The 17,738-nt window shown below is 47.5% G+C and overlaps 1 protein-coding gene across 6 annotated transcripts in view; it reads right to left on the bottom strand.

The window, feature by feature from the left end:
- The window catches only part of KANK4 (KN motif and ankyrin repeat domains 4), a 56,287-nt gene extending 48,803 nt beyond the window's left edge, over window positions 1-7,484 (bottom strand). For 2 of the 6 annotated variants that reach the window (XM_073357491.1, XM_073357493.1), the window contains exon 1: window positions 6,812-7,183. The gene's annotated coding sequence lies outside the window, so the exon portion shown is untranslated. Of the gene's footprint in view, window positions 1-6,704; window positions 6,787-6,811; window positions 7,184-7,386 lie in introns of those variants that run through there. The other 4 variants (XM_073357490.1, XM_073357488.1, XM_073357494.1 and 1 more) reach the window with 4 other exon arrangements.
- Between the last annotated feature and the right edge of the window lie 10,254 nt (window positions 7,485-17,738).

Below are 17,738 nucleotides of genomic sequence, written 5' to 3'. Positions count from 1 at the left end.
ACCTGAAAAATTTTTTTTTTGAACCTCCATCAATATGCAATATCCAGTGCGTTCCACTCTATTCCACAGTTGCATGAGGTTAAAAGAACAGGACTTGGCTCACTGTGTAAACCCTCTGCTCATGGTCTGTACCACTTGCCTATATAAAAGCTTGCGCACACAGCAAATTTTGCAATGTCGGAAGTCTGTGTTACAATGTGATCATTCTCCCAGCTCTGACAGATCTGTTTGGTCTTGTCTGTGCGGATGGAACCAAACTATTTTCATAGCCCTGTAAAAACCTAGTACCTATCTACAATCTCAGTTACAACTAATGTTTTTCCTAAATTCTGATATGTGATAACATTAGAATCATGGAGACACACACACAACAAGTAATTTAATGTGAGAAGGTTTTAGAAATAAGGGCCAGCTCCTCAGTTGTGAGTAGGGTGAAAGTGGCAGGAATCCTGCTCTGCAAAGCTCAGGTTCTGCTCTGTTACACCGTTGTAAAGCAAGTGTAACTTCATTTACTCCAGCTTTTTCACCAATGTAACTGAGAGCAGGATTTAGCCACAAGCAGGCAGGCCTCCGACTTCTCACAAGAATGAGACTGGCAAGGAGGTGTTCAAACTGCTCTCCTCTCTAGTCAATCATGCTCACAACTATCCTAGTTTGGGTGCTCACCTTCCTGCTGGGATTTTAACTCAGTTGTGACCTGCATCTGGGGAATTGTAGCTCTTTTTAAGGTACCAGGAGGACACTTTTTCTTTAAACTTTATTTTTTGTAGTGGTAGTGTAGTTTTATAATACAACCTCTGAGCATCCTGAAAGGCTTGCTATCCTTTCTTCCTCCTGCAGCGAAGAAGGCAAGAATGACTCTGCAGCACTGAGTTCTCATAAATTACTGACCATACAGGAGGTTTTACTACTTGTACCCATCCACTCTGCCATACAGTTCAGGGAAAAGGGAGCTGAGTCAGATGGAGAATAAGAGCAGATGCATGTTTCCACCTGTTAGCTGAGACATCAAATGGGCCAGACAAGCAAATAAGAGGGATCACAATTCAGGCTTTTAGAGTTTTGATGTGAATTGCATAACAAGTTGGGTTATGTAAATGCATGAGAACTTGTGACGGAAATGTCAGATCCTTCTGCTTACAACACAGCTGTTGAGCTTTAGCAAAATTACCAGTCTAGCTGCAAAAAGGAATCTAAGATTGAATAAGCATATAACAAGCGTAGTCTGAAAAGTTATCCCAGGACAGGCATAAGAGCCAGGAATTCCTACATTCTAATACTAGCCCTGACATTGACTGCCTGTTTGGCTGTGGGCAACTCACCTAACTACTCTGCTTCAGTTTTCCTGTCTAAGAGGTGGCTGAGAGTACTTCCCTATTGTGCTTCCCAGGGATATTGCGAAGATTGATTAGCTAATGTTTATACAGTGCTTGTCCTAAGTCTTACTGTATATCAACAACTAAGTCGTGACTTCTCTGTAAAGGCTAGCGGTGCCCTTTCCCGCCCAGGCTACCTGCCTCCCCATGACTATCTAGCAGCATTTCTGCAATGAATCATTTGGCACTGATTCCTAGAGTGTTGAAAAGTTTATGGATTCTGCACATTTTACAAAATGAGATATTTTTCCCCAAAATAAATCCCCTATTTACCAGAGGAGTGTCACAATTATTTCTTACTTCCATTTTTGCCCCTTTACCATCTTTTGGGGCTGGCAGATACAAAAGCAGGGCAGTCACTACAGGGACAAGTCCTGAACCTGCTGAGCTGATGGCAAAGCTCTCGTTGACATCCAAGGGACTAGGATTTGGCAGTCTTCCATCCCCAAAGCCACCTTGCACTCTTCGATTCAAGGTTGGTACACTAAATATGTTGCTTTTTATTTTATTTAAAATGGGCAAAGTTATTTTTTCTCCTTGTACTGATATTTTTATTTTTTTTACTTTTGCACAGCTCGGCTTGTAACATATGTCCGAGGACACCTCGGTCATGAGTTGTATGGCCTGACATTCGACTGGCTAAGGAAATGGCTTCTGATGCGTAGTCTAGCATATGCACATTAACACATTAAAGGAGACAAAGACTTTCATGGAATGTAGAAAGTCTTTCTACATTCCATGAAAGTCTTTCATGGAATTTTTCCTTTTTATAAGGAGATCATGAGTATGCACCTTGTCTTTCATTTGTGGCTATTTTTGAGCCTGATTCTGCTCTCATAGTGGTGTAAATCAGAAGAACCTCCATTGAAGCCAATGGAACTACAGTGGTTTAAAGTTGGTGTCAGATCAGAATGAGGCTCATGGACTCTAGTTGGTCTTGCACATTATTACACTGATTAATGGCCTAATTCATTCAAAAATATGTGCAACATTCACTTTACACTGCAGTCTACAGATTGCTTTTTCAGAAGATATGCACACTTTTCTGATTCATTAACTGCATTCAGGCCATACAGAACTGATCGCACTTCTCCATCATGTACCCAAAATGTGGACAAGTTCAGTCCATCAAACGAACCCAAAACATACATAGTAGCAGTCTAGGGTAAAGATATCAGCTGCCATGTTTAACTGACAGTTTAAAAGTTATACAATATTTGCTGAAATCTGTATCGTGCTGTTCAAGAACAATGAAGTGTCATAGCAACGATGCTGTCATATGGTGCGCTCAGTGGGGAAAAAATATTAACACAAAATGTTCACTTGGAACTTGTCAGGCCAGATTCATGCCTGATGAAATTCCAAAGGCTTCCCTGCAGTCCTAGCAAACATGGATTTGGCCACAATGCTTTGAAATAAAATGTTACTTGAAAAACATTTGGTGAGGATGTTCCAGGAGCATGACCTGAACTAGTAGCTTTGTGGTAAAGATTGAGTGAATGAGTTTTATTAATATAACATCATTCATCTTGAAGGATCCCGGTGTATTTTGTAACTTAAAGAATGTGCAGGGATCAAACTACCCATCAGTCAGATGCAACCATTTCTGGGAAAGCAGAGTCTGTTATATTATATTTCTGTCCTCAAATGTACATACTAGCATTAGATTCTATGGGCCATATTTTAAGCACCCACTCATGGACCAAATTTTAAAAGTCCTTGACTTCCATATGAGCACTCAGCAGTTCCCAGTGTGATGCTGGTTTTTTTGAAAAGCTGTCTGTATTTGCTGACCTTATTGAAGGAAGGGTCACAGAACAAAATGGAATAATTTTGCAACATACGGGCTCTATTATTTATTTTTATTACAGTGGGGCCTAGAAGCCCTAACTGAGATCAGGGTTCCTCTGTGCTAGGCACTATGTAATAAAAGAAAATCCATGCTCTGAAAGGTTACCAGCCCAAGGTCCCATACCCCCCAATTCCTTTTGTAACGGTGAATCAAGTCCCATGTAGTCAGAGTATCTATATTACAAAACCTGATCTCTACTGCAAGCACTTCCACCTTCTTCTAATACAGCATCTATTCCCTGTTTCTGGAGGCATCACAACAGAATGGATCAAACAGCAGTCTGCTCTGGTGTTGCAACACTAATTGTACATTTTATTTCCAAAGTCCAGATACCAATATAGCTACCAATCGACCTGGCAGAGAGGTGGAGTATCGCTGACAGGGCCCAGTTGTAAGGCAGCAGCACTGAACCTGAGACCTTTGGAGCTAAATGCATCAGCCTCTACTGCATGAGCTAAAAGCTACCTGCCTCTTAGCCAAGGCTATAGCAGACTCATCAATCTCTAGATAAAAACAACGAGGAGTCCGGTGGCACCTTAAAGACTAACAGATTTATTTGGGCATAAGCTTTTGTGGGTAAAAAAACCCACTTCTTCAGATGCATGGAGTGAAAATTACAGATGCAGGCATAAATATTTATGTAATTTTCACTCCATGTATCTGAATGAGAACTGTTTTAAGCTGGGCCACGAGCCGCACCATGCTGCTTGGCCCTGCTCTGGCGCTCCGGCTGGGGCGCTGGGTCAGGGGCCACACCCCATGGCTCCCGGAAGCTGCGGCATGGCCCTGCTCCAGCTCCGACATGCTCCAATGGGAGCTGCAGGGGCAGTGCCTGCGGATGGGGCAGCATGCAGAGCCATCTGGCCGCGCCGCCGCGTAGGAGCCAGAGAAGGGGCCTCCAGGAGCCACTTGAGGCAAGCGCCGCTCAGAGCCTGCATCCCCTGAGCCTCTTCCCACGCCCCAACCCCCTGATCCCCCCACCCGCTCTCCAAACCCCTCAATCCCAGCCCAGAGCACCCTTCTGCACCCCAAACCTCTCATCCCCAGTCCCACCCCAGAGCCCGCACCTCCAGCTGGAACCTGCGCCCCTTCCTGCACCCCTGCCCCAGCCCTGATCCCCCTCCTGCCCTCCAAACTCCTTGGTCCCAGCCCAGAGCACCCTCCTACACCCCACACCCCCACTCCAGAGCCCACACTCCCTCCTGTACCCCAATCTTGTGAGCATTCATGGCCCGCCATACAATTTCTATTCCCCGATGTGGCCCTTGGGCCAAAAAGTTTGCCCACCCCTGCTCTAGATGGTCTAAGTGCCTCTAGAGGGGAACAGAACACCACACCAATCAGGCATGGTTACAGTGGCACTGAGTGATATCCACTACAGTACAAGGGACTGAATCTGATTTCACTTACACCGGTTTACACTTTGTGACTCAAGTGACTTCAGTGGAGTACTCCAGATTTACACCAGTGTATGTGAGATTGGGATCAGACCTGTATAAATTTTGTCTTAGTGCTATAACACATCACAGATTGAAAGTCTTGTTTTTAAGAAGGCAATTTATCACTGGGCTCACCAGGTCCTGGCAGGGCTGTGACTTGAAACCTATTACCAGTGAGAAAATATAATAAATCTTGTGATGAGAGAAATTGCACTGTACTCACTTTACTAACAAAAAACAAACAAACCAACCACCCTGGGCACAATTACTGCATAGTGACACAGAAGTGGGTCCCTGAGCCATGAACCCCGAGCCCCAGTGTCCCGCAGGGCAGAAGCCAGGAGCCCGAGCACCCCACAGAACAGAAGCCCTGAACTCTAGCACCATGCGGGGTTAAAGTTGGGAGCCTAGAGCCCCAGCCCCGCGTGGGGCTAAAGCCCTGAGCTCCAGTGCCCCACTGGGAGCCTGGAGCCCCAAAACTGGGAATCTGGAGCCCAAAGCCCCATGAGACTAAAGTCCAGAGCCCACAGAGAGGTAGAGTCTGGGTAAATTTGCACTCTGAGTATCTATGAGGATGGGTAGGAGTGGGAACCATATATTACATCCTGAGTACCCATGAGAGAGGGTTAGGGGTGGAACCTTAAATTGTGCAAGTAACATGAGCCTCAGTGCCCAGCAGGGCTAAAGCCTGGAACCCTAGTGCCCCACGGGGAGGAAAGGTCAAGCTCCCCCCCACACCGCAGGGTTAAAGTTGGGAGTCCTGAGCCCCAGCATCCCATGGGGCAGAAGCTCCAAGCCCCACCACCCTGCAGGACTAAAGCGGGGACCCCTGATCCCCCGTGCCCCGCAGTTACCTGACCCTGTCAGGTAATTAAGCAAAACTTCTAGGTTTTGTCATTTTGAAAATAGCAATAGCAACATTTTCATGAATTTTTTTGCTAGTGCATGAGAACCTGAAAGTGAAAATGACTAGAAACAAAAATGAAAATGTCTAGTCTATTTTCCTTTTCCAAGATGAATGACATTTTAAAAAGGGAACTGGAAAAAACAATAAAAGCAAATTAAATTTTAAACATTTTTTTACTGGGCACACAGGCCAGGGGAGATATTTTCCTTTTAAATATATATATTTTAACCCGAGATGGCACTTTTATAATCTATGGAGTTTTCTTTACTCTTTGCAAATGTGAATAGGGTTGATTTGTTTAGTGCTTATACTGTTCTGGATGTTCTACCCCAGGGGTTCTCAATGTTTTTCTTCCTGAGGGCCCTCACAACATGCTATACAAATTCCAGGACCCAGCAAGGGGGGGAGAGAGACAGGGCTCCTGGATCCAGTTGCAGGGAGGCTGTCTCTGGGCTTCAATCGCAGGAGGGAGAGAGTCTCAGGGCTTCTGCCCTGCCGGGCTTGGGGGCTTCTGCTCCATGGGGCTAGGGGTTCAGGGCTTCTTTAGCCCCATTAGGCTGGGGGACTCGGGGCTTCTGCCCCTCCAGGTGCCAGAGTTTGGGGTTTGTGCCCCACAGGACACCAAGGCTCAGGGCTTTCAGCTTTAGCCCCGCGGGGCAGAGGGGCTCGGAGCTCCAGGTTTTAGCTCTGGGCTCCTGGCATTAGCAGCTCAGGGCTTCTGCCCCTCCGGGCACTGGGGCTTGGGGCTCCCGGCTTGTGCCCTGTGGGGTGCTGGGGCTCAGGGCTTGTGGATCCCCTGAAATGGGGGGCTGTGCCCCACCGTTTGAGAACTGCTGTTCCATGGTATACAGTGCTTGATTCGCTGGGTAAATGGGGGGAGTAACTCCACTGAAGCTAACGGGATAAAACCAGGGTGAGTGGAAAATCAAGCCCATTCCCTGCCCCAAGGACTTACAGTGTAACAAACAGTGGGGGGAGGGGGCTGGGTAGCAGTTAGCGGGGTTTTTCCTTCTCTTCTCTCCCCCTGCTATTGATAGGTTCGGGTTTTGTGGCCTTCAGGGCCGGAATGATTCCCACATGGACGATGATCAGCAAAGTTCCTGGCCGGTGCAGCTCGGATGGTAACTCACCCCCCGCTAGCTTGGCTTCCTTAGACTGGACAAGCCCTGGGCAGCCCTGGGGCCAGGAGGAACGCGATGTCACAAAGCGGGGAAGAAAGGAGGAGGGAGACTCTCACCGGGAAACAAACGACCCTGGCTCCGCAAAAGCACCCGGCCCAGCCGACTCCAGCCGGGTCCCTTCTCAGGGCGGCGCGAGCAGCCGCCTGCCTGGTTCCCGACGCCTCGTGTCCTGCAATCGCATTTCCGCGCTGCCCCAGCCGGCTGCTGTTTCCAGCTGTGGGGGGTGAGGAGGCAGATCCCCCCCCCCCCCCGCCACAAGAGATGGCAGAACCGCCTGCAGCAAACAGCTGGCATCTAACTGCTAGTCAAGCACCGGGCTGCCCGGCTCGGCTCGGCTCGGCTCAGCTCAGCAGCTGCTATGAACCTAACCGTGCCCGATCCCTCCCCCCTCCCCGACTGCAGCTCTGGGGCTGGGCAGTCCCGCGACGGGCGATCGGGTCCCGGAGCGCTCCCCGGCCGGAGGGGCAGAGATAGATGCTCATGGAGCCCTTTGGCTCTTTTGTGGCCCCCCCACCCCACCCAGGCGCCCCCGCCCCAGCCCTGCCCAGCCCAGCCCTGCACTCCCGGAGACAAAGGCGGCTCCGCCGCGGAGGGCGAGCGGCGCGCTGACAAAGGAGCGAAGTTTCTTTACCTTGGGAGGTGTCTTTAGTTCCTGCCCGGCTCGCCCGGCTCCCGCAGCTGCTCTCAGTCCGCCTCTGGGCTGGCAGCCCCTTCCCCCCTCCCCCCCCCCCGCCGCCCTGGGCTGCGTGGGCTGCGGCTCCCCGCCTCCCGCTGCCAGCTGCCCGGGGCTGAGCCGGGGGGATGCTCCCGCAGACAGCCCGGCGGGCAGATGCAAGGCTCGGTGCCTTCCCCGAGACTTTCTGAGCCTCCCTCGCTGCCTGGAAAGCCGGCCCGCCCGCCCAGCGCCCTCGAGCCTCTGGCGGGTGGAGAGCTTCGCCCCTCGCGAGTTCAGCGCGGCCTCAGCATCTCGTGCCACCCTCCCGCCTATCTCGGGGCTTGACAGTGTCGGGGAAAGAAAACGGAAGAGAAAGGGCTTCAGATACTGGATTCGCTGGGTAACGACTGGACTCCTCACACCTCGTCCTGACCGAGTGCTTTGCCCTTTCCAAGCCTTGTGCTGCTCAGCCATCAACCCTGTAACCCCCCCCCCCCACACACACACACCCCTTTATGGTTTATAGAGGTATTAATAAGAAGAAGATGGAAATCTGTGGTGTGTTTTCTACCAAATCCTGCGGGGGGAGGGCCTCCAGCACTTTCGGAGGTCTTTAAGGTCCAGGCCCGCGGTCTCATGCAGCGCTCACCACTTGGCTAGCTCCAAGGAGCCCGCTTCGGCTTTCGGGCTGGTCTAAAGTAAGGGCCCTGGAACCACGGTGTATTTGAATCTTCCTAGTGGAGTCCAGCACTGAGCAATGGCACTGAATTCAGCAGTGACAGAAGCAGTGGTGTGTATTACACATGAGGTGTAAGTGGGTTAAAGTAATAATAAGACTTCAGCCTTATACAGTACAGTGCTCTCTTCATCCATTCATCCCAAAGTGGGTTAGGAAAGAAATTGAGCGTCACTCCTTATTGACATTGTCAGAGGGGGAAGCTGAGGCCTTGCCTAAATTCACACAGGAGCAGAGGCAAGAACAGACCCTGGCCCTCCTAATTTCCAGCCCCCTGTCTTACCCACAGGTCCCCACTCCCACTGGCACCCCTATGCCATTCAGTGAGTGTGCAAAAAGAACGGTTATACTGTAGTTTTGTTTTGTTGCAGTTCTCTGGAAGCACATCTAATCCTGTTTGCACATGTAAAAGCAAGATGCCACTGGGAATGAATGTCCATGCCCAAACTGGCTTGTTAATTGCTGTTTGGCATCCTTAAGCTTCTTCTTCCTTTGTACACATCGCAATATCTAGATTGGTTTCAGAGTAGCAGCCGGGTTAGTCTGTATTCGCAAAAAGAAAAGGAGGACTTGTGGCACCTTAGAGACTAACCAATTTATTTGAGCATAAACTTTCGTGAGCTACAGCTCACTTCATCGGATATGTTCAGTCATCTAACTGCTACATCGTTGAGGGTAGCAAGGTATTGCCTTCCACCCTCTAATCTAATGGAGCACTCCTCCACCACATGTTTGACCGTTTGCATCACTGCCCTGCAGTCACACTGTGAAAGATTGGACTAAGCCAAATTTCTTCACTGTGGCAGCTGCTCTGGCTGTTTCAATCAGCAGCCTATTAACCCAAGTCCAGGATCTGCATCCCAGGTTGCAAACAGGTGGATGTAAGTTAGGGCTTCTGAAATTCATTAGCATGCTGGTCTCTCTATCCCAGAATTGCTACAAGGACATAGCTGTTGGCCTTGTTATGCTGTTATTCACCTAAGACTGGCACTGGGCCAGCAGTCCTGGACGTGAGGGCATGAATGGCTGCTGCAAAAGGATGTCACAAAGTCAGTCATAGCAAGTCAGCAGGAACTGCAGGTGTAGGTGTTTTCTTCTGGAGGCAAACAGATTTTCTTGGAGGACGTGTCCGCTGCTTGTTTGCATCTATTGGAACCATTGTGAGTCTTGGGTGCAGCAAGTTGTTTTAATCTGCCATAGTCCTCCATGCAGTTTTAAGGGTGATGGTGTCTCATAGAAGTTTGCGGGGAATGATATGAGCCAACACTTATAAATTAGATGGTAATGAGGGGTAATAAGGCAACTACTAATGATAAGGGTGGCTGTGTTCGGCTTTGAATCAACTAGATGTGTGTACCGATTTCTGCCCCTAACTACTGAGTGATATTCCATTGGAGCATCAGGACTGAGGTTTGTAAAGCATTTGCCTCAGCTCCCCAGGAGGTTCCTGCTAGCATCTGGATCAAGGCAGTGTGGGAGGTGGACATTGTGTTCTAGATGGGACTGGTATGCTAGACTGCGGCCCAGTTTGACTCCTAAATAAGTGAGAAATGGCTGGAAAGGGGGTGGACAATCCTCAGTGCAGACTGTAAGGGATGGATTGGCCAGACAATTGTTTAGATGAAAGGTTGTGTGGCAAATGTCTGAGACTCACTTAATGTAAGTTTCCACTGACAAAGGTAAGCAGACAGAGCATTCATGTCCTGACTGGGTGACCCTTTAATATTATATAGATCATCACCCACGTCAGCAAGACAGACACTATCCACGTATATGCACTTATCGGCTGTAGTTGTTAGTAGGTCATAAATCTATGTGTTGAAAAGGAGATTAGCTAGAAAGGAAAATGTTACAGAGATGCCTAAGCAGGCTGAGTTTATCTCCAATTTACTAGATAATGCTCCAGTTTGTTATCTTTTCTTTGGTGAACCTCACCATGGGCTTACAGGGGATAGTCTGCAACAACTCGGCAGTTGCTTGGTGACCAGCTGGGACAGTCCAGACTTGTCTTTAGATCTAAAATTGCCTGCAGGCACTTCATTCTGGTTTTGTAAATGATACTTCAGTTGGCCTTGATTGTACAGTGCCATTTTCAATCCTACATTGAACTGCTTCTGACTTTTTGAAATAGCATCATGCCAAGGTATGATACAGAGGCCCATTGGTGCCCGTTGGCAAAGAGTTCACTGTTCTTTACAAGCAACTTACGTCTCAGATCTGACAAAGCCACTACATCTAATATAATAACAGGTTTCAGAGTAGCAGCCGTGTTAGTCTGTATTTGCAAAAAGAAAAGGAGTACTTGTGGCACCTTAGAGACTAACCAACTTATTTGAGCATAAGCTTTCGTGAGCTATAGCTCACTTCATTGGATGCATCAAGGTGGGCCATTTCCAGCACAAATCCAGCTGGAAATGGCCCACCTTGATTATCATACACATTGTAAGGAGAGTGATCACTTTACATAAGCTATTACCAGCAGGAGAGTGGGGTGGGGAGAGAGAAAACCTTTCGTAATGATAAACACCCATTTTTTCATGATATGTGTGTATAAAAACAAATATCTTCTGTATTTTCCACAGTATACATCCGATGAAGTGAGCTGTAGCTCACGAAAGCTTATGCTCAAATAAATTGGTTAGTCTCTAAGGTGCCACAAGTACTCCTTTTCTTTTTTCAGTCATATGTTGTCTCCTGGACATATAATGAAATGGGAATTGATATTAACAAATAAGGATGCCAGTGGCTCTGATAACAAGGCAATAATGCATCTGAATGAACAACCAATTAGACTAAAACCCTCAGTAGCTTATTCAGAGAAGGGAAAGGTATCGACAGCAGACATATTGGCTTCCATGCTTTTTTCTCACCATTATTTGAGTAAAACAGAAACAGTATGAGAGATTTTGAACTTCATGGAAAATAATAAAATTGGTCAAACTCAGGGAATAAATTTGATAGGAAACTATGGAAAAGGTAATGTTAATCAAGGCAGATGGAAGAAGCAATGGGATAGTGGTATTTTTAAAGTGGAAATATATTGCCTTGGACTGTTGGAAGGTAATATACCTCTAGATGACCGTAACCCATTATAGGGAACCTCTGTGTTTTTGTACTCATGTCCTGTCATTGTCCACAGATCTGGGAAACAGAGAAATTGGAATTGGTCCGTTAAGATTTTTCCCTCTCAACATCCAGAGCTGGAAAAAGGTGAGCAGACTGAGCTCTTGAAATACAAAGTGGGCCACATTCTTGGCATACCTACACGCTTCCTCCTTTACACCCATTTAGACCTTGATTCATTGAAATCTGTAAGAATCTTGTCTTTCTGCTGACTTCAGTAGACTTACATTCAGATACATAAAGAAGTAAAGAAATTAGTTAACAGAATTGTGTTTCTTTGGGATGCTTCTGCGATGTCAGAGCCTAGTACAGCAATGTAATACAGCCAACCTTTGGCCTTTCGACTAAGAGCCCAGTCTCTCTGGAATCAGTGAAACCAGCTTGCTAATTCCAGAGTTGCACCTGCTTATGCAAAAAGTTAATTAGGCCCCCTGTCTAGCAGGGCAGAAACAACCCTGCTGCTCAGAGCCACCAGCCACTATCACAGAAATAGAAAGGAAAAAGAAAAATGAGGATGGTTTATTTCAGCTAACGCGAGAAATAAAGAAAAACAAAGTGTGACCCGTTCTGTATATTAAAACCTGTCAACATTTAAAAGAAGACTCCTGTTGGGCTAAGTTTTCATAAAGGCAACCCTCGCCGCAGCAGTAAGCAGCCCTCCTTTCTAGCTGATGTGTAAATAGAATTCATCAGAGCTCTACATTTGGCTGACCATCAGGATATTCAGCAAATCGACTATGTGGGGAGCTGGGTTAAAAGTCCAAAGGTGGGTGGATGCGTCATTAACAGAGAGAAACTGCTTTGAATGCTGTGAGCTGTAGCTCATGAAAGCTTATGCTCAAATAAATTGGTTAGTTTCTAAGGTGCCACAAGTACTCCTTTTCTTTTTGCGAATACAGACTAACACGGCTGTTACTCTGAAACCTGTCACTGTAATGAAATTACCTTTCAAGACTCCAAGGACATAAAGAAATTAGTTGTGTTTAGTGACCTTATGCTGCGGTTTTTATTCTTCTTATTTTGATACATGTACAGCTAGACTCTGACCTCTGTCTCATTCTGAGTGCTCTCTGTCTGCCTCTATCTCTCTCTTCCGCTCTATGACCTCTGAAGCAGTGCTTCTCAAGCTATCTGATGTGGGGGACCGGCAATTTTTTTTCCCAACGTGCGTGCAGACCGGCAGCCGATGGCTCGCGGACCAGGTCCGCGGACCACCACTTTGAGTAGCACTGGTCTAAAGTGTTCGGTCATATTAAGACTTTCAAAGTTCCTTGCACAGTCAAAAGAAGAAATTCTATACTTAAAACCTGTTAACTACAAACCAAACACAGGCCACCAGGCGGTTGCATATATTCTGCCATTGTCCCTTGGGCCAGGTGTTGGCCAATTGCAATCTTGGATAGGAGACTGCTAAGGAAAACATAGATGCTGCAGTGATGGTAAAACATCCCACAGCACTTTAAAAGGAAAAGAAGTGTTAATCTAAACTGAAGCTAATTTCCAATTTGGGTAATTATATGTTGCCTACACTAACCACACTACTAATCTGCAGTATTCCACCCCGGTGGAGCATGGAATTTCCCTGGAAGTTGAACAAAGAGAATGAGATGTTAGCACAGCCTGTTAAAAACATGGAGGGACTCAGAGAGAGGGAGAACAAAAGGGACAGACTTTAGGAGGAAGTTAGGGCATGTTGTCTGAGGGAACAAGTGAAGCTGAAGGAAACTGACTGTAGAGGTCAGAGAGAGACTCCATGATTCAGAGAAGTCATGAACTGGAGAAGTGTAGGGTTGCCAGGCATCCAGTTTTCGACTGGAACACCGGATTGAAAAGGGATCCTGGTGTTTCTGGTCAGCATTGCTGACCGGGCCATTAAAAGTTGGGTTGGCGGTGTAGCGGGGCTAAGGCAGGAAGCGGCTGGAAGCGGCTGGCGTGTCCCTGTGGCTCCTAGGCAGAGAGGCTAAGGCAGGAAGCGTCTGGAAGCGGCTGGCGTGTCCCTGCGGCTCCTAGGCAGAGGGGTAATCGGGGAAGCTCCGCGCACTGCCCCCACCCCCAAGTGCTGGTTCCTGTCTGGGAACCGCAGCCAATTGGGGCCAATGGAAGCTGTGGGGGCAGCACCTACGGGCATGGGCAGCACACGGAGGCCCCTGGCTCCTCCACCTAGGAGGCAGACATTCCAGGAGCCATGGAGCCAGGGCAGGCAGGACCTTAGCCCTGCTGCGCCGCTGACCGGGAGCCACCAGAGGTAAGTGCCACCCAGCTGGAGCCTGCATCCTGATCCCCCTCCTTCACCCCAACCCCCTGCCCCAGGTCAGAATCTCCTCCTGCACGCTAACTCCCTCTCACAGCCCACACCCCAACCCACTGCCCCAGGCCCGAGCCCCCTCCCGCAGCCTACACCCCACACCCCCTCCCGCATCCCAACCCCCTGAGTCCATCCCACACCCAAACTCCCTCTCAGAGCCAGCACCCCCTCCTTCACCCCAACTCCCTGCCCCAGGTCAGAATCTCCTCCTGCACGCAAACTCCCTCTCACAGCCCACACCCCAACCCCCTGCCCCAGCCCTGAGTCCCCTCCCACAGCCGACACCCCACACTCCCTTCCGCATCCCAACCCCCTGTTCCAGCCCTGAGCCCATCCCACACCCAAACTCCCTCCCAGAGCCAGCACCCCCTCCTTCACCCCAACCCCCTACCCCAGCCCTGAACCCCCCCTGCACCTCAAACCCCCCATCCCTGGCCCCACCCCAGAGTCCGTACCCCCTCCCTCACCCCGACCCCATGCCCCAGCCCAGTGAAAGTAAGTGAGGCTGTGGGAGAGCAAGTGATGGAGGGATGGGGGATGGAGTGAATGGGGGCAGGGCCTAGGAGAAGGGGCGGGCCAGGGGCGGGGCCTCACGGCAGAGGTGGTCGGTTTTGTGCAATTAGAAAGTTGGCAACCCTAGAGAAGTGCGACCCAGCTAAGTGCACCTGGATCCTTAAAGGACACTGTCCAAATCATGCTCCAGAATGGTGAGGAAACTTGGCCCGGTATTTGTAAACAGGCATGTAGTGAAATGGTTCTCAAGAGATTAACTGGGTTACTCATAGTATTACTCCCTTACTTCCTGTTTAGGTAGTGGGTTCCCCCACACTCTTTTTGTTATGTAGTTTAATAAAACAGCACATTCCCATCATGCAGTACTGTGTTTCTTGTGTACTGAACAGTCCCTTTACAAAAGGTGTTTCTTGTTTTGCTTAGATCAATATACCTCTTGTGCTATCTAATGAGTAATTGTTTTAGAAACCCTGTGCAAATCTTGGGACTATTTGTCTTAACTATCATGTGAACCTGAAGAGCTAAACTGTATGTAGTATCTTACTGAGGAGTAGACCGGTTTCAAGATAGTTCTTGAAGAGTTTATATGCAAAAATGAGGTAATAACTTTCTACTGCTTGGTCTAACTGCAGCCTGCTGCTGCCCTGTCCTGGGCATCTTTGTTTCTGCCCCAGCAGGCAGTGTGTCTCAGGAAATCAAAGTCTGCAGAGTGTACAGGAACTGTGGCATCTCTCTACTTCCTGGAGGACTTACTCTACAGTACGTTTTCCTTTTTTTAGATCCCTTTTTTTAGCTTCCCGACTTAGCTAAAACACCATTAAACTGTCAAACTATTACAAATACAACAACTGACTTAAACATAACCCAAACATGTCTCGATCAGTCTCTTAAGGCATTTCAGCAACCTTCCGAATCTGCAGTATTGCAAACCTTTTTTTGTCTGAAACACACTATTCATTCACATAGTCAATAACAGGGTCAGTTTGTAGATTGCTTTCCGCTTGTATGTCTGCTCTCACTTCACTTGTCTTGGCTAAGTTGTCAGGTATCTTGAGCATAGGGTGACCAGATGTCCCAATTTTATAGGGACAGTCCCGATATTTGGGGCTTTTTTTTTATATTGGCTCCAATTACCCCCCACCCCCGGCCCGATTTTTCACACTTGCTAACTGGTCACCCTAGTTGAGCAGATGCTTACAATTCCGTCATAAGATTTTGCCTTCATCTGCGATCACCAAGTATGAGCAAGGTACCTCTTCTTTGAACACTGTAGCTTTCACTGGCCAGTGTCAAATGCTCACTGAGTCTTTGTTTTTGACTGTGGAAGATGTCCTGCTCCTTTACTGTAATATGTTGTCTGACTATACTTACCCAGTCTTTTTCTTACTACCACACCCTCATCAGTCATCCTTTGTTTTTTGGTAACCAAGCATTTATATGTAGGCTTGGGAGATTTATATCAGTAAATGTCTATTTCACTGGACACACACAAACTGATGAAAGAATATTTCCATTAATAATTATCCAAATAAACAGATGGACAAAGTGGGTAAAATGCTGCTTGAGAACTTATTAAAGGTTGATTTAGAAATATTTATTTGTATATTTTGACATGTGATGTTGACAATTTGTGCTTTAATGGTTATAAAGCTTTAACTTTTTGAATCGCAACATCTCGTGCCATTAATTGTTGTCTGATTCCCCCATAATTTCTTGTAAAAATTTAAATAAACGTTTTAAAAGCTTAATTTTGTACAATTTTGGAAGAATTAAAATCGATAAAAATAGAAAAATACTTAAAATAAACATTGATATTATGTGTTAAAATTATATTTAAAAAATTGAATTCTGCCAAGCCTATCTGTACATCTGTCGTAGAGGCTGGATTCTCAGAGCTGATGGCAGGGTGACGTGCATTGCTGTACAGCCATTTCAGTGGCCCTGTACAGCCATTTCAGTGTTACCTCTCTCATTGGGTCTTCCAGCACATTGTCTGATGAGAAATCTGGAGTCAAGCTAAGCCCTCTACTATGAACAGGAACAATGTATAGCAGTGAGGTCACAAAACATTCTGCTGCTCTGTGTTCCTGCAGTGTCTGACCGTCCTGAGCTGGGCTTCTTCTTCGTTTCAAATGCTGCCCCAGCAGAAAATGTGTCCCAGGAAATCGAAGACAGCATCTAGAGTGGACAGGAAGTGTGATATCTCTGCACATCCTGGAGGTCTGTCTTATTCAATAGCACACTGTAAACCAGAGTACCCACATAGTTGGCACTCTGGGAAAGTATGTGCATAAGCAGCTGGGAAGCTTGGGGGAGGTGCCATGAGTCTCAGGGCTTAGGCAATTGGACTGTGGGGTCTCAGCCCTCAGAGGGGGTTGAGAGTAATAGGATCTGCACCCTAGGGGTGTGCCTTGAAACCCAGAGGCAACGTCTGGACTCTCCTAAGACTCAGAGAAGCTTAAAAGCAGATGAGTCCAGTATGTGGGACCCACACAGCAGTGTGGTGAGTGTCCAGAAGGGGGAACTTGAGCAGGGCTGTGACAGCTGTGGAAGGTTGGTTTTTGTTTGTTTTTAACTTATGAATCCATCCTGCCACATTAAACATTAACAGGAAAATAGTTACAGTCTGTAAGAGTGGGTGCCTAAAGTCAGGATACAGCCTCGAGCCTTCATTAGGCTTAGGAACAGTGAGTGGAGTGTGTTGCTTTCACCCTTTGATCTCCCTTCATGCAGAAAGACTCAGGATCCAGGATTCATACCATACAGGCTCAGACAGACATCTGTTATATATCAGACTTCTGCTATCTGTGTAGCATATTTTTGGGGAGACGGGATACTTTGTCATCCCTGGGTGAGATTGTTCAGGAGGGTTTTATTAGGTGGGCAGAGGAGACTTAGACAATTTCAGTAGCTGGTGGAACGATAGGTAAGGGTGTCTGTCAGCAGGGGTAGGACATGTTGGGCTCCTAAATTAATCTTTCAAATTGGTGGTGGCAGAGGAAATGAGGCAGTCATAGAAGGCCAGCTAACTAGAGAAGTTGTAGGTACATGCTCAGAGAGGATATTTACATAGCAGGAGTCCCAATATAGTGGTTCAATCTCTGCCTATGCCTGGACTCATCCCTTGAAAGCCTCTTTTGTTACAGGGTGGTACTTTTGAGAACACTTTTTTCAAAATCTTTAATGGTGACAAAGAATAATGGTTGATTTCCACTTCTGGTTGACGGTGTGAGGGGAGAGATGCAGGATGGATGCAATATGAATTTCTGAATGCCCTCCCTTCCTGGAGCTAGACTGTAGCTTGAACTATTCACCTACACAAGGAGGTGAGTAGGAGTGATAACACCCATTATATCACTCAAGAGCTACTTTGTGTCCAGGCACGCAGGAGAAGTTACTTGCTGTTAGGGGGCTTATTCCTTCACCCACTTACTTCCCTTACTTCTCACATGAACAGAGAGCAACAATACCTGAAGTCCAAAGGTGCAAACAATTCAATGTTTATTGGGGTGAACTTCCAGCAAGCATGATTCCAGTTTCCTTCCTTGGTGTCCCCCTTCCCATCTCTGACACCACAGAGCCTTACCTGTGGCCCTGTTCCCATTCCTGCCCTTAGCAGGACATGATTCCAATTTCCCCACCTCCATTCCC

Source organism: Lepidochelys kempii, chromosome 8, assembly GCF_965140265.1.
Source record: "Lepidochelys kempii isolate rLepKem1 chromosome 8, rLepKem1.hap2, whole genome shotgun sequence".
NCBI lineage: Eukaryota > Metazoa > Chordata > Testudines > Cheloniidae > Lepidochelys > Lepidochelys kempii.
This window is presented reverse-complemented; position numbering and strand designations above follow the sequence as displayed.